The sequence below is a fragment of the Phascolarctos cinereus genome, unplaced genomic scaffold (assembly GCF_003287225.1).
Source record: "Phascolarctos cinereus isolate Bilbo 61053 unplaced genomic scaffold, phaCin_HiC Scaffold_726;HRSCAF=1367, whole genome shotgun sequence".
NCBI lineage: Eukaryota > Metazoa > Chordata > Mammalia > Diprotodontia > Phascolarctidae > Phascolarctos > Phascolarctos cinereus.
In genome coordinates, this window is record NW_027556098.1 from 244037998 (window position 1) to 244050597 (window position 12600).

At 38.1% G+C, this 12600-nt stretch overlaps 1 protein-coding gene across 1 annotated transcript in view; it reads left to right on the forward strand.

Moving 5' to 3' along the window:
- SOHLH2 (spermatogenesis and oogenesis specific basic helix-loop-helix 2) overlaps nucleotides 1–12600 on the forward strand; it is a 64232-nt gene that overhangs the window by 37063 nt on the left and 14569 nt on the right. The gene's annotated exons all lie outside the window — the stretch shown is intronic.

Sequence of the window (12600 nt, forward strand, 5' to 3'; positions counted from 1 at the left end):
ATTGAAACTTTGAGGAGAAGAATGATAGGACAAAAATTAGTCAGGCCATCAATAGCATTTCTTGAACACCTGCCATGTTCTAGGTCCTGTGCTAAGTGCTGGAGATAACAAAGAAAGATAAAACAAAAACAAAAACTCAACAGTTGCTACTTTCAAGAGGTTCATGGTCTAATGGAGAGGACAACACACAAACAACTATGTAGAAACAAGATCTATGCAGGATAAATTGAAGATAATCAATAAAGGGAAGGCACTAACATTAAGAGAAGCAATGTTTCAATAACAGCCTGGCACAAATATGAAAAATTAACTAGAAAAAGGAGAAACCAGAAACTGGGAAATACATTAGTAAGATCTATTGCAGGATAACAAAATTCAGTTTCAGAAAAGGAATTAAAGGAAATGGTTTTTTCCTATCTTATTCTGTTTGGGGTAGAATTTATGCTTTTATGTACGTCTCCAGGTTTCCCAAACATTTTCCTGAGTGTCTACCAGTCTAAGCCAATATTGGCTAAATTTCTGGAAAAAGGTTTTTTTTTCCTGCAACTCTTGTTTGCTTTATTGAACACATTCACAATTCAGTAGCCTTCTTCTGCTTCAAACTCAGATTCTTCTTCTGCATTTTTTTATGATTCGTTAATTTATTTTTAGTTTTCAGTATTTACATCCACAAGATTCTGAGTTCCAAATTTTCTCCCCATCTCATCCCTCCCCCAACCCCAGCACAGCGTGCATTCTGAATACCCTTTCCCCTAATCTGCCCTCCCTTCTATCTCCCCTCCATTCTCTTATACCCTTCCTCTTCTATTTTCTTGTAGGGCAGGATAGATTTCTATACTTCATTGCCTGTATATCTTATTTCCCAGTTGCTTATGAAAACAGTTTTTTAACATGCGTTTTTAGAACTTTGGGTTCCATATTTTCTCCCTTCCTCCCTCCCTACCCACTCTCATTGAGAAGGCAAGCAACTTGATTCAGGTTATACTTGTGTAGTCATGCAGAACACTTCCATAGTAGTCATGCTGTGGAAAACTAACTATATTTCCCTTCATCCTAACCTGCCCCCTGTTTATTCTATTCTCTCTTTTGACCCTGTCCCTCCTCAGAAGTGTTTGCTTCTGATTACCCCTCCCCAATCTGCCCTCCTCTCTATCTTCCCCTATCCCCACTCTCTTATCCCCTTCTCCCTATTTTCCTGTAGGGTAAGATAGCTTTCCATACCCAAGTGAGTGTGTATGTTATTCCATCCTTAAGCCAAATCCAGTGAGAATAAGATTCACTCATTCCCCCTCACCTTCCCCCACTTCCCCTCCACTGAAAAGTCTTTTCTTGTCTGTTTTATGTGAGATAATTTACCCCATTCTACCTCTCCCTTTCTCCTTCTCCCAGTATAATCCTCTCTCGCCCTTTAATTTCATTTTCCAAATATCATCCATTTTTCTTCAACTCGCCCTGTAGCCTCTATCTATCAATCTATCTATACATACAATTTTTTCTCCCTCCAACTACCCTAATGGTGACAAAAGTCTCATGAGTTACAAATATCATCTTTCCATGTAGGAATGTAAACAGTTCAACCTTAATAAGTCCTTATGATTTCTCTTTCCTGTTTACCTCTTCATGCTTCTCTTGAGTCTTGTATTTGAAAGTCAGATTTTCTATTCAGCTCTGGTCTTTTCATCAAGAATACTTGAAAGTCTTCTATTTCACTGAATGTCCAATTTTTTCCCCCTGAAGGATTATACTCAGTTTTGTTGGGTAGGTGATTCTTGGTTGTAATCCTATCTCCTTCGCCCTCTGGAATATCATATTCCAAGACCTCCAGTTCCTTAATGTAGAAGCTGCTAAATCCTGTGTTATCCTGATTGTGTTCCCACAATACTTGAATCATTTCTTTCTGGTTGCTTGTAATATTTTCTCCTTGACCTGGGAATTCTGGAATTTGGCTACAATATTCCTAGGAGTTTTCCTTTGGGGATCTCTTTCAGGAGGTGATCAGTGGATTCTTTCAATTTCTGTTTTGCCCTATGGTTCTAAAATATCAGTTTTCCTTGATAATTTCTTGAAAGATGATGTCTAGGCTCTTTTTTTGATCATGGCTTGCAGATAGTCTAATAATTTTTAAATTATCTCTCCTGGATCTATTTTCCAGGTTAGTTGTTTTTCCATTGACATATTTTACATTGTCTTCCATTTTTTCATTCTTTTGGTTTTGTTTTACAATGTCTTGATTTCTCATAAAGTCACTAGCTTCCAATTGCTCCATTCTAATTTTTAAGGAAGTATTTTCTTCAGTGAGCTTTTGGACTTCCTTTTCCATTTGGTCAATTCTGCTTTATAAGGGATTCTTCACCTCATTGACTTTTTGGACCTCTTTTGCCATTTATATTAGGCTATTTTTTAAGGTGTTATTTTCTTCCGTATTTTTTGGGTCTCCTTTAGCAAGCTATTGACTAGTTTTTCATGATTTTCTTGCATCACTCTCATTTCTCTCCCCAGTTTTTCCTCTGCTTCTCTTACTTGCTTCTCAAAATCATTTTCTGAGCTCTTTCATGGCCTGGGACTGGTTCAGGTTTTTCATGGAGTCTTTGGATGTAGGAACTTTGACTTTGTTGTCTTCTTCTGGTTGTATGTTTTGATCTTCTTTGTCACCAAAGAAAGATTCTATGGAGTGACTTTTTTGTGCATTTTGCTCGTGTTCTCAGCCATTTACTTGAGTTTTAAACTCTTTGTTAAGGTAGGGGTCTGCTTCCAGTGTGGAGGATGTACTGTCCCAAGCTTCAGGGGTTTTGTGCAACTGTTTTCAGAGATACTTCTAGGGACCTGTAAACTTTCAGTTCTTCCAAGGTGGTATGATCAAGGGCTAGGTGTTTACTCTTCTCTTGGCCTGTGCTCTGTTCTATGAGTGACCACAAGCACTCTTTTCTGCCTTGGAACTGTGAGGAGTCCCTCTGCACTGCCACCACAAGCTCTACCATGTCAGCACTCCTCCTCACCTAGAAATGTGACCCAGATCCAAGCGCAGGCAAAGCAAGAGGATCCTGCCTCAGCACCAGCAAAAAGATCCCTGCAATCCCACTGTGATCAACAACCCAATTCCCCCCTCTGTCTATGGGCTCAGAGCTCTGGAAGCAGCCGCTGCCCTGGGACTGCAGACAGGATAGGGACTGGGACCAAGCTTCTCTCTCACCACAGTCACAGACCTTCCCTACTGACCTTCTAAGTTGTTTTTGGCGTTTGTAGGTTGAGAAGTCTTGAAACTGCCACAGCTGCCCATGATTCAGTCCTCTGAGGCCTGCTCCAGGTTTGCTGAGGTCTGTTTTGCCTGAATGCCCATGCTGAACTGAACTCCTCTCCCAGCATGGCACAATAGATCTTTCTAATCAGCCATCCAGGTTGTCTTGGGCTGGAAATTTGTTTTACTCTGTCTTTTTGTGGGTTCTACTGCTCTAGAATTTGTTTATAGCCATTTCTTTACACATATTTGGAGGGATTTGGGGGAGAGCTCAAGCAAGTCACTGCTTTTACTCCATCATCTTGGCTCTGCCCCAGAAAAAGTTTCTTTAAAGAGAAATAACTGTCAGTAGCCTTCTAAAGCATTCCATGACACTGAATACATTTATGAACCAGCTCTGCTTCTACCTACTTTCCTAAGTCTACTTGCTACCTAATGTAAAAAATCTTATTTCCTACCACTCCGCAACACATACCTTCCTCTCTAGTCAAGTAATTTTTATCTTCACTGTTCTTATATAAACCACATATTGTTGCCTTTTTGCTTTTGCTCATATCGTTTTCCCACATGGAATGCCTCCGTTTCTCTAATTTTCTAAATTCCACCAAGGCTTCAAGGCCCATTTCAAGCTCCACCTTTTTCACGAAACCTTCCCTAATGTGTCTGCCACCCTGATTCATCTTCTTCCTATAGTTTTCCTTTTCTGTACCACATATGTTGATTCTTGATTATATTCTAAATATCACACTTATTTGCATACTAACAAGGTCCTACAGCTAGTAAGTAACAGAAGCAGAATTCAAACCCAAGCCTTCTGATACCAAGTCCATGAATTTTTATGTTGTTTCATGTAAATGCTTCATAAACATTTGTTAGACGGTAATACACATGTGATATGTGCTCTGAGGTTCATTCTCACAATCCATACTTGTACCAGTATGCTGGGTCTTCAGAACATCACTCACTACATTTCCCTCCAGAGTCTAAAGTAATCATGAAGTATTAAACTTTCTCTAATACTGTTGCTCATGACTCCCCATCTAGCATGTTCCCTCAGGATCAGTCACCATTCCATAGCTCCTCAATGTCACTTAACTAGTTAATAGCAATTAGTTTTTCCAAAGGAATATTTACTGAGAAGATAGAACAAGAACCAAAGTACCAACCCTCTGTAAGTGGGAGCCCTTCCTCTTCCTGTACCACCTGGGCCTCTAGGAAGAGTGGACTCAAAGTGGTGACTACCAGACATTCTCCCCACCAACTTTAGTTCAGGATGTGGCATGGCTGATAAAGACTTCAGCCCCTTATTATATTACTGGCTTCTCAGCTGCTGGATCAATTCACTGCTGAGCTAAGCAGGTAATTTCTCAGAACTGTCTCCTCACTAGATTTGGCTGCTGTAACTAATAGCATACTCTGCAGTGGACTCTGGTTGCTAAACCAGTGGTGGCTCTTCTGATCTTTTGAAGCTCACAAGGTCATAACATTTCATCTTCACTGCTCATTTGCCTGGGGTGAGGAAAGAATAAAAACTGCAGGGAGAGAATTAGGGTTGGCAATACATAGCTATGTTTATGTGGCTAGGTAGGGGGAAGAGGCAGTTGACTGCAGTAGCCGTTGCCATTATTACTACTACCTCTCTCCAACCCAAAGACTTCCAATATTTTTTCTTCCTCCTCACTGGAAAGCCTCCAAGGAAAAGAGAAAGAGATACCTTTTGTGTGCACAATCAGTTCTGTCCCAGCAGCTAATCAAAAGGTTTTCTGTAACCACACAATAGCCACCAGGAAGCAGAGTATGTATGCACTTACTCTGAATCTAGGAAAAGTTCCATCCATCATGCATTTTTGGAAATAGGCTTACCGTACCTCCATGAAGGTTGACAGTGGGCAGATATCGCATTTGCTTGAAGGACTGTGCCCTCATGGGCCAGTTCTTTGCTCCATTTAAAAATTTACCATTTTTCTTAAATCACCCTGGATATATTTTAAACACGTTGTCCATATGCTAAATCCAGATTAATTCTCTGGTGTCCCATGGAGGCATAAGCATTTTTTTTCCTCACTTACTTCCCCTGTGCCATATAAGAAAGACTTTCAAAACAGCCAGTATGTATAGGTAACAATCATAATGAGCCATAAATACAGAGTTGTACAGATTCAATAAAGAGTATTTTACAGTGTTTATCAGTAGCTTACTTAGTACAGAATGAAAGCTTGTCTTGAAACTAGAAATGGCCTTCCATAACCCAAAGACAATAAAAACAAAAAAAGGCAAAAAAACCCTAGTTGATTAACTCAGGAAAAAAAAAACCAAACTTGTATCCTATAGAGATTGCTAGAATATGTGATATTCCACCTATAGGGATTAGGGATGTAGGGCTGACTGGATTTTACACTCAGGTAATAAACCAAACCAATTTGGCTTGATGCTTAGTCAGAGACTAAGGTCTAAGCAAATTGGCACTGGTCCAGGAGGAATTGGGACACTCTTCTTCTCTCATCAAGCCCTCACCTTACCCCTCCTCTGGACCCACACTCACAAACTGAGTTTAATTCTGCAAAATTCTTCTTGGTTTCTTCAACATAGGGTACTCCCCAAAAAATTTTCCAGAGAAACTTGAAATACATAGAGAATCCATCTTGAGGTCAAGAGAGATTCAGATAAATTTACCCCAGAGACAGAGGGCACTTGAAATTTCCCCAGTGGATTCCTTCCACTTTATGGGATATCCAAATACAATTCCAAACTTATCGAATGACAGGATAAGTAGGGTTAGGTAAGCACCAAACATGTATAGGAACCCCAAAAGGGACTAAGTACTCAGATCTGGTTATTCAGGATTTCTAGGCCAGAAGTGAAATCACAGCCTTTGAACTTGCAGTTCACAAGTATCTCTTAAGAAGGCAAGCATTTACAAGCTGTGCACCAGCATTTTAGTGATATAAAATCCATTCTTCTTATGTTATATGCAATACTAATACTAGACAGTAATACAACACATATTGGTACATAAAACATTCAAATAAACAAAAGTTATAGCAAAGAGACTGGTCTGACTTGTAAGGAGGCATGTGAGAAAACTGACTTGCAAATATAACCTAAAACAAGAGAAAGAAAAAAACTACCATTTTTTCCTTTTTTTTTTTTTTTTAGGTGAGGCAATTGGGGTTAAGTGACTTGCCCAGGGTCACACAACTAGTAAGTGTCGTGTGTCTGAGACCAGATCTGAACTCACGCCCTCCTGACTTCAAGGCCAGAGCTCTATCCACTGTACCACCTAGCTGCCCCTGCCAGTTTTTTGATAGCAGGCTAGTATTGCAAATGCTCTTAGTAATGAGGCCTCGCTGGCCAGTTACCCCCCATTATAAATGGATATCTGTTCCTGCACAAAATCTAAAGTAACATCAGTTCTTTAAAATTGCTTTCCATAGATAATGCTTTAAGCCTGAGGTATTCAGAGAGTTACCATACTCAGTACTGATTATAATGTTCCAACATAATCTCCCAAAGGAAATGTTAGAACAGACCAGACAAAACCCTTACAGATCTCAGTTATATTCTTTTTCTTCCTTAAACAATTAAAATAAAGTCAAATTATTAGTAAAAGGAAGAACTTAGAAAAAAATTGTTCCCATATCATATATGAGAAAGCAATTTAATTTCTTCCTGAGCATCTGCTAAGTACCCAGCATCCTTCTATGGGGGATACAGAAGTCACCTCCACCTTAAATCAGGGAGGTTAGCTGGCTGTAAGGGAAAATACCTTAGATAAATGGAGAGCAATACAAGATAGTACATATTAAGATTCAAAGTTATGTGACAGTAATTATAATAATGAGTACAGACGAAACAGCCCAGTGTAGGTAGGAATTGTCCTAAAATGTTTCATGAAGGAAATGATACTTAGAGTCAACAAAACAGGGCTTGAAGAATTGTCATGATTTCAAGAGATAGAGGAAAAAAAGAAAGGATGGTAGCATTCACCTTGACTAGAAATGTGTTGCAGGGAAGGAAAAAAGAGGAATTAAGACTAGCTGTAGCAGTGTTTGCAGAAGTTGTGTTGAGAAATGGTGGAGTAGTTGAAGATAAGGTTGAAAAGTTTGGCATGAATGGCAAATTATGGATGGCCCTTTGTTCAAATGAGAGGTGTTAGGAGGATCACCCATGAGGCCCTCTTTCCTTTGATCAAGGGATTATAAGATCATAGATCTAGAACTGGAAGAGACCTCAAAAGCCATGCAGTCCAACCCTACACATGAAAGATGAGGAAACTGAGGCCCAGACAACAAAGGGACTTGCCCAAGGTCATACAGAAGGTCCATGTCAGAGGCGTGATTTGAATCTAAGCCTGCAGACCCCAATTGCTTTATTTTCATTTGTAATAGATACTCAGGTTACAAGGTTCTGCTGCCAACCCTTTAGCTTTAGGTTTTCATGCTCTAATTTTGTTATCTATGACCAATATATAAAAATGATAATAATGAATTATAATTTGGGAAATAATTAGAAGATCCTTGAAGGGTTCTCTTGTATATTCTTTGCCTTCTGGCTCTATTAAATTATTCCAACAAATAAAAATTTATCTCATTTCTTTTCATCATCTGTTATAACATTGGTTATTATGGAGATGCCAAAGAGTTGTTGATTTATAGAAAGAGCCATGGTCTAGGGATCTGGTGATCTGGGTTCTAATCCTGGCTCTGTCACTTTCAGTCATTTCTCATTCTGTAAAATGAGGGTATTGGACTAGATAACCTCAAAGGTATCTTCCATCTCTAAAACATTTTAAATGGAAGCACATAAGTAAAATTTGGGCCTATGGTAAGAGTTAACATGGTGTTTTTTGGGCTCCTTGCCATCTATCTATAAACATACTTATCCTTCAAATGCTTAAGAAACATTGCCTTTTCCTTTTTTCATCATCTAGGTCTTTCATTCCTCTCTTCCTCTTCACAGCTAAACTTTTTCTTAAATTTTATTTTTTATTATGAAGTTTAAAAACATAAATATTTCTGAACACAAAACAAAAACTAGAAAGGGGGATTACATATGAAACTGAATATTTCTATTACATACAGCTGTTCTTTAAAATATACATGAAATTTAATGCAGCAGGACCAACATGGACCAGCAATGGTTCATCTTTTCAGTACTCATATTTTCCTGGCATTGCCATGGCTCTGAAATATTCAGTACTCCTGATGATCATCAACCAGAGGGAAATGGAGAGGTGCATGGTGGGTATGAACAGGCTGCAACATATAACCAAAGAGAAACCCTGAAGAACTCGGGTAAAGCATGCTGTCAAGGAATTTTATGACAAGGAGAAATGGGCTAGTTGTTTGACAAGAACTAGGGATAACAGGTAGACAGCTAGAGTGCCCTATTCGTACCCTCATGATGTTGGGAGAAAGTGAAGACTTCTAGCATACTGGGTGGCACTCTTTAAAACAAATGCTTTTAACCTGGGTTCCCTGAACTTTTGAAAAAAAATTTTGAAAACTATTTCAGAGTAATTGTTTTCCTCTATAAACTTATGTAGAAAAAGAAAAGAGGAGAAAAAGGTGGGAAAGGAAGAAAAAAAACCCTATGTATTTTACTTTGTGTATTTAAAAACATCTTTTTCTGAGAAACGATTTGTAGGTTTCGTCAGACTTCCAAAGGAGTCCATGACACACACAAAAAGGTTAAGAACCCCTGCTGGATGGCAAACTTTCAGGAGGACATCAACAAGAGCTACATAGTATGGGCTAGCATGGATAAGTTACAATCTGCATCTTTGGAGGAAACTCCATAATTAGTGCAAACATAGATCTATTGGAATATTTCAGAGAATCAACACTGACCCACTTCTCTGTGTCTTCTTCTGAACTTCCTTCTGTAAAGTTCTATGTATTTAAAAATATTTCATTGAGGCTCTTTAAAATTTTTTTTCTTTCCTCTCGTTTCTCCTCCAACTCTCCCTCCTCCCCATAAAAATCCTCTCTTATAATAAATAAGTATAGTCAAGCAAAAGAAATCCATCCATTGGCTGTGTCTGAAAACATGTCTCTCATTCTTATGACTGGTCTGTTACTTCTCTCAAGAGGTAGAAAGTATCATTCATCTTGAGTTTTCTAGAGTAGTGATTTGTCACTGCATTGTTCCATTCTTCAGTCTTTGAAAGTTATTCTCTTTTACAGTATTGTATCATATAAAATGTTCTTTTGATTTTATTTACTTCATTCTGTTTTAGTCCAAAAAATATTTCCAGGTTGTTCTGAATTGCAAAAGAATTGTACAGAATTTGTGAGTTGGATGACATTCCAACAGCCTACTAATCCAACTCATACAACAGAGGAATCTCCACTATAATATATGATGATCCAGCTTCTGCTTGAAGACCTCTAAGGAGGAGGAACTCATCACCCACTACATTTGTCCTCAAGGTACTAATTACACTTTTGGATAGCTTCAGTTGTTAGAAAGATTTTTACTAACATCAAGCCTAATTTGGCTTCATCACAACTTCCACTTACTTGAAGACGGATATTTCGTTCTTCTTGAGTCTTCTGTTCTTCAGGCCAAGCATGCCCAGGTTTGCCAACCAAAACTCATGTGAAATGGACCCAAGGCCCTTTATCAGCATGGTTGACATCCTCTGGATACTTTGTAGCTTATCAGTAGCCTTCTTAAATCCCTCTGCCCAGAATTGAACACCATACTGCAAGTGGGATGTGATAAGGGCAGAGTACAGTCGTACTGTTATCTCCCTATTCCTAGAGGCTCTTAATGTAGCCCAAATTTCATTAGATTATTTTTTTTTTGCTACTACATCATGTTGCTGACTTATATTGAGCTTGCTGTCTATTGTGCAACCCCCTAGATCTTTTTCAGAATAACTGCCATCTAATCCTGCTTCACCAACCTTGTACTTGGAAAGTTGATTTTCTTGTGCCCAAGAATAAGACTTCATGTTTTTACAAAATGAATTTCATCTTATTAAGTTAATTCCAATACTCTAGTGGCCAGAGTCTAGCTTGTCAAAACGCTTTTAGATTCTAACTCTTTTATCCAGTGTGTTAGCTAAATCTCCCATATTCATGTCATATGTAAATTTGATGAGCATGCTATTCATGCAGGCCTTTATCCACATCATTGATAAAAATGTTAAACAGCTCAGGGCCAAGAACAAATCCCTGAGGGTATTCCACCAGAGATTTTCTGCCATGCTGACTTTGAACCATCAACAACTACTCTTTGATATCAGCTATCCAATAAGTTCTGAAGCAATCTCGTTTTATTCTCCTTTAATTAATATCTCTGTATCTTCTCCCCAAGATTAGCATGAGATATTTAAACATGCCTTTGCTAAAATCAAGATAAACTATGTCCACAACATTTCTCTCATTTACTAGTTCAGTAATTTTTTTACAAAAAAGGAAACGAAGTTAGTGTGTATGATCTATTGTTGATGAAACTACATTGGTTCTTTGAAATCATAACTTCCTTTTCTATGTGTTCACCAGTATTTAATGATCCATTCTAGATTTTTCCCAGGTGTGGAAGTCATTTACACTGACCTACAGTTTACGGACTTATTTGTCTTCCCTTTTTTGAAAATCAGAAAAACATTTACCTTCTGATACCTCGCTTTTTTCAGTGATCTCTCAAATGTCATTGATAGTCACTCAGTAATCACATCTGCTGGTTCTTTTAGTACGACGTAGTTCATCTGGGCCAGGTAGTTCATGAGGAGAAGCTGGGTGCTCCTTTACTGCCCCCTTATCTTGGATGCCAATTCTCTACTCGTATGTTTGTTCTATCATCTCTAGTATAGAAATTATTATTCTTGACAGAGAAAACAGAAACAAAATATAAATTAAGCAGCTCTGTGCTGTCAATTATTTTTTCCACTCTCTTATTTGTTCTTTGATCTTCTTTTTTCTATCTCTTTATCTTTTTTAAAAAAAAACCCTTTTGTTGTCCTTAGTTTTATTAGCATTACTGTTGCTATTTTAATAGGAACATAACTTACTCATATTCATCTTTAGTTACCTCCATTTCTTTTTAAGATTTGAGTGGGGTAGTTAGTTCTCTATGTATCCACATAAGTCTTTTCAAACAACAGCCATCTTTCCTTCTCATTGGAATTATTTCCTTTTGTGTCTTCAGAATTTCATTCTTAAGCATCTCCCATCCCTCCTGGGCTAACTTACATCATAGGATCTTGCCTGTCTTTCTTCTGAACCTTATACTTTTCCAAAATCTGGGGTACATTTCCAACAATGCCCAGATTTCCTTTCCATTTCCATCATGAATTCTAAGGGAAGTCACTTCTCCGCAGGATTCCCATTATTTATACGTAAGCAACCAATTCCTTCCTGTTAATGAGAATCAGGTCTAGAAATGGAATTTCCTTTTGTTGGTTCCTCCACCTTTTGAAGATTACCACTAAGGCAAGTCAAGAAGTTATTCATTGCTCTTATCAGAAAGGGAGTTACAAGAGATGCTTTGATAATTGAAATCCTCCATCACCACTACACCATGTCCTGCTTCATGTAATAATAATAATAGCCAACATTTATATGATATTTACTATGTGCCAGACATTGGCTATGCACTTTACCAATATTATGATCCTCACCACAATCCTGAGAGGTAGGCACTATTATTGTCACTCCCATTTTACAGATGAGGAAACTGAAGCAAACAGAGGTTAAGTGACTTGCCCAGGGACACACAGCTACTAAGTGTCTGAGGCCAGGCTTGAATTTAGGTCTTTCTGACTTTAGGCCAGGCATTCTACACACTATGTCAACCATCTGCCTGTGTTTGTTTTTCAAAGACTGTACTCAATTGTTCTTCTTTTATCTGGAATGCTTGAAAGTTCTCTATTTACAATCTACTTTTCCTCCGTAAAATTATACTCAGTTATAATTTAGAGAACAAGTTAGTCTTGGTTGTAATCTCTTTCATTTTGCCTTTTAGAATATCATATTCCAAGATTTCTTATTTTCCCTATTTATTTCCTGTAATATGTATTCTCCTACATTTGTCTACATCTGTCATAATGGACAAAAAGACCCTATTTTTCTTTTAATTAAAATCATTTACATTCTTTTTTTTTGGGGGGGGGGCTAGGCAGTGGGGTTAAGTGATTTGCCCAGGGTCACAGAGCTAGTAAGTGTTATGTGTCTGAGACTGGATTTGAACTCAGGTCCTCCTGAATCCAGGGCCAGTGCTTTATCCACTGTGCCACCTAGCTGACCCCTAAATTATTTACATTCTTAAGAGACTTTTTTAAATGATTGAAGAATTGAAAAATCATGGTTTATCTACTTGATACAGTGTCCGACTCTGATAATGGTGGGTTGTTTGTT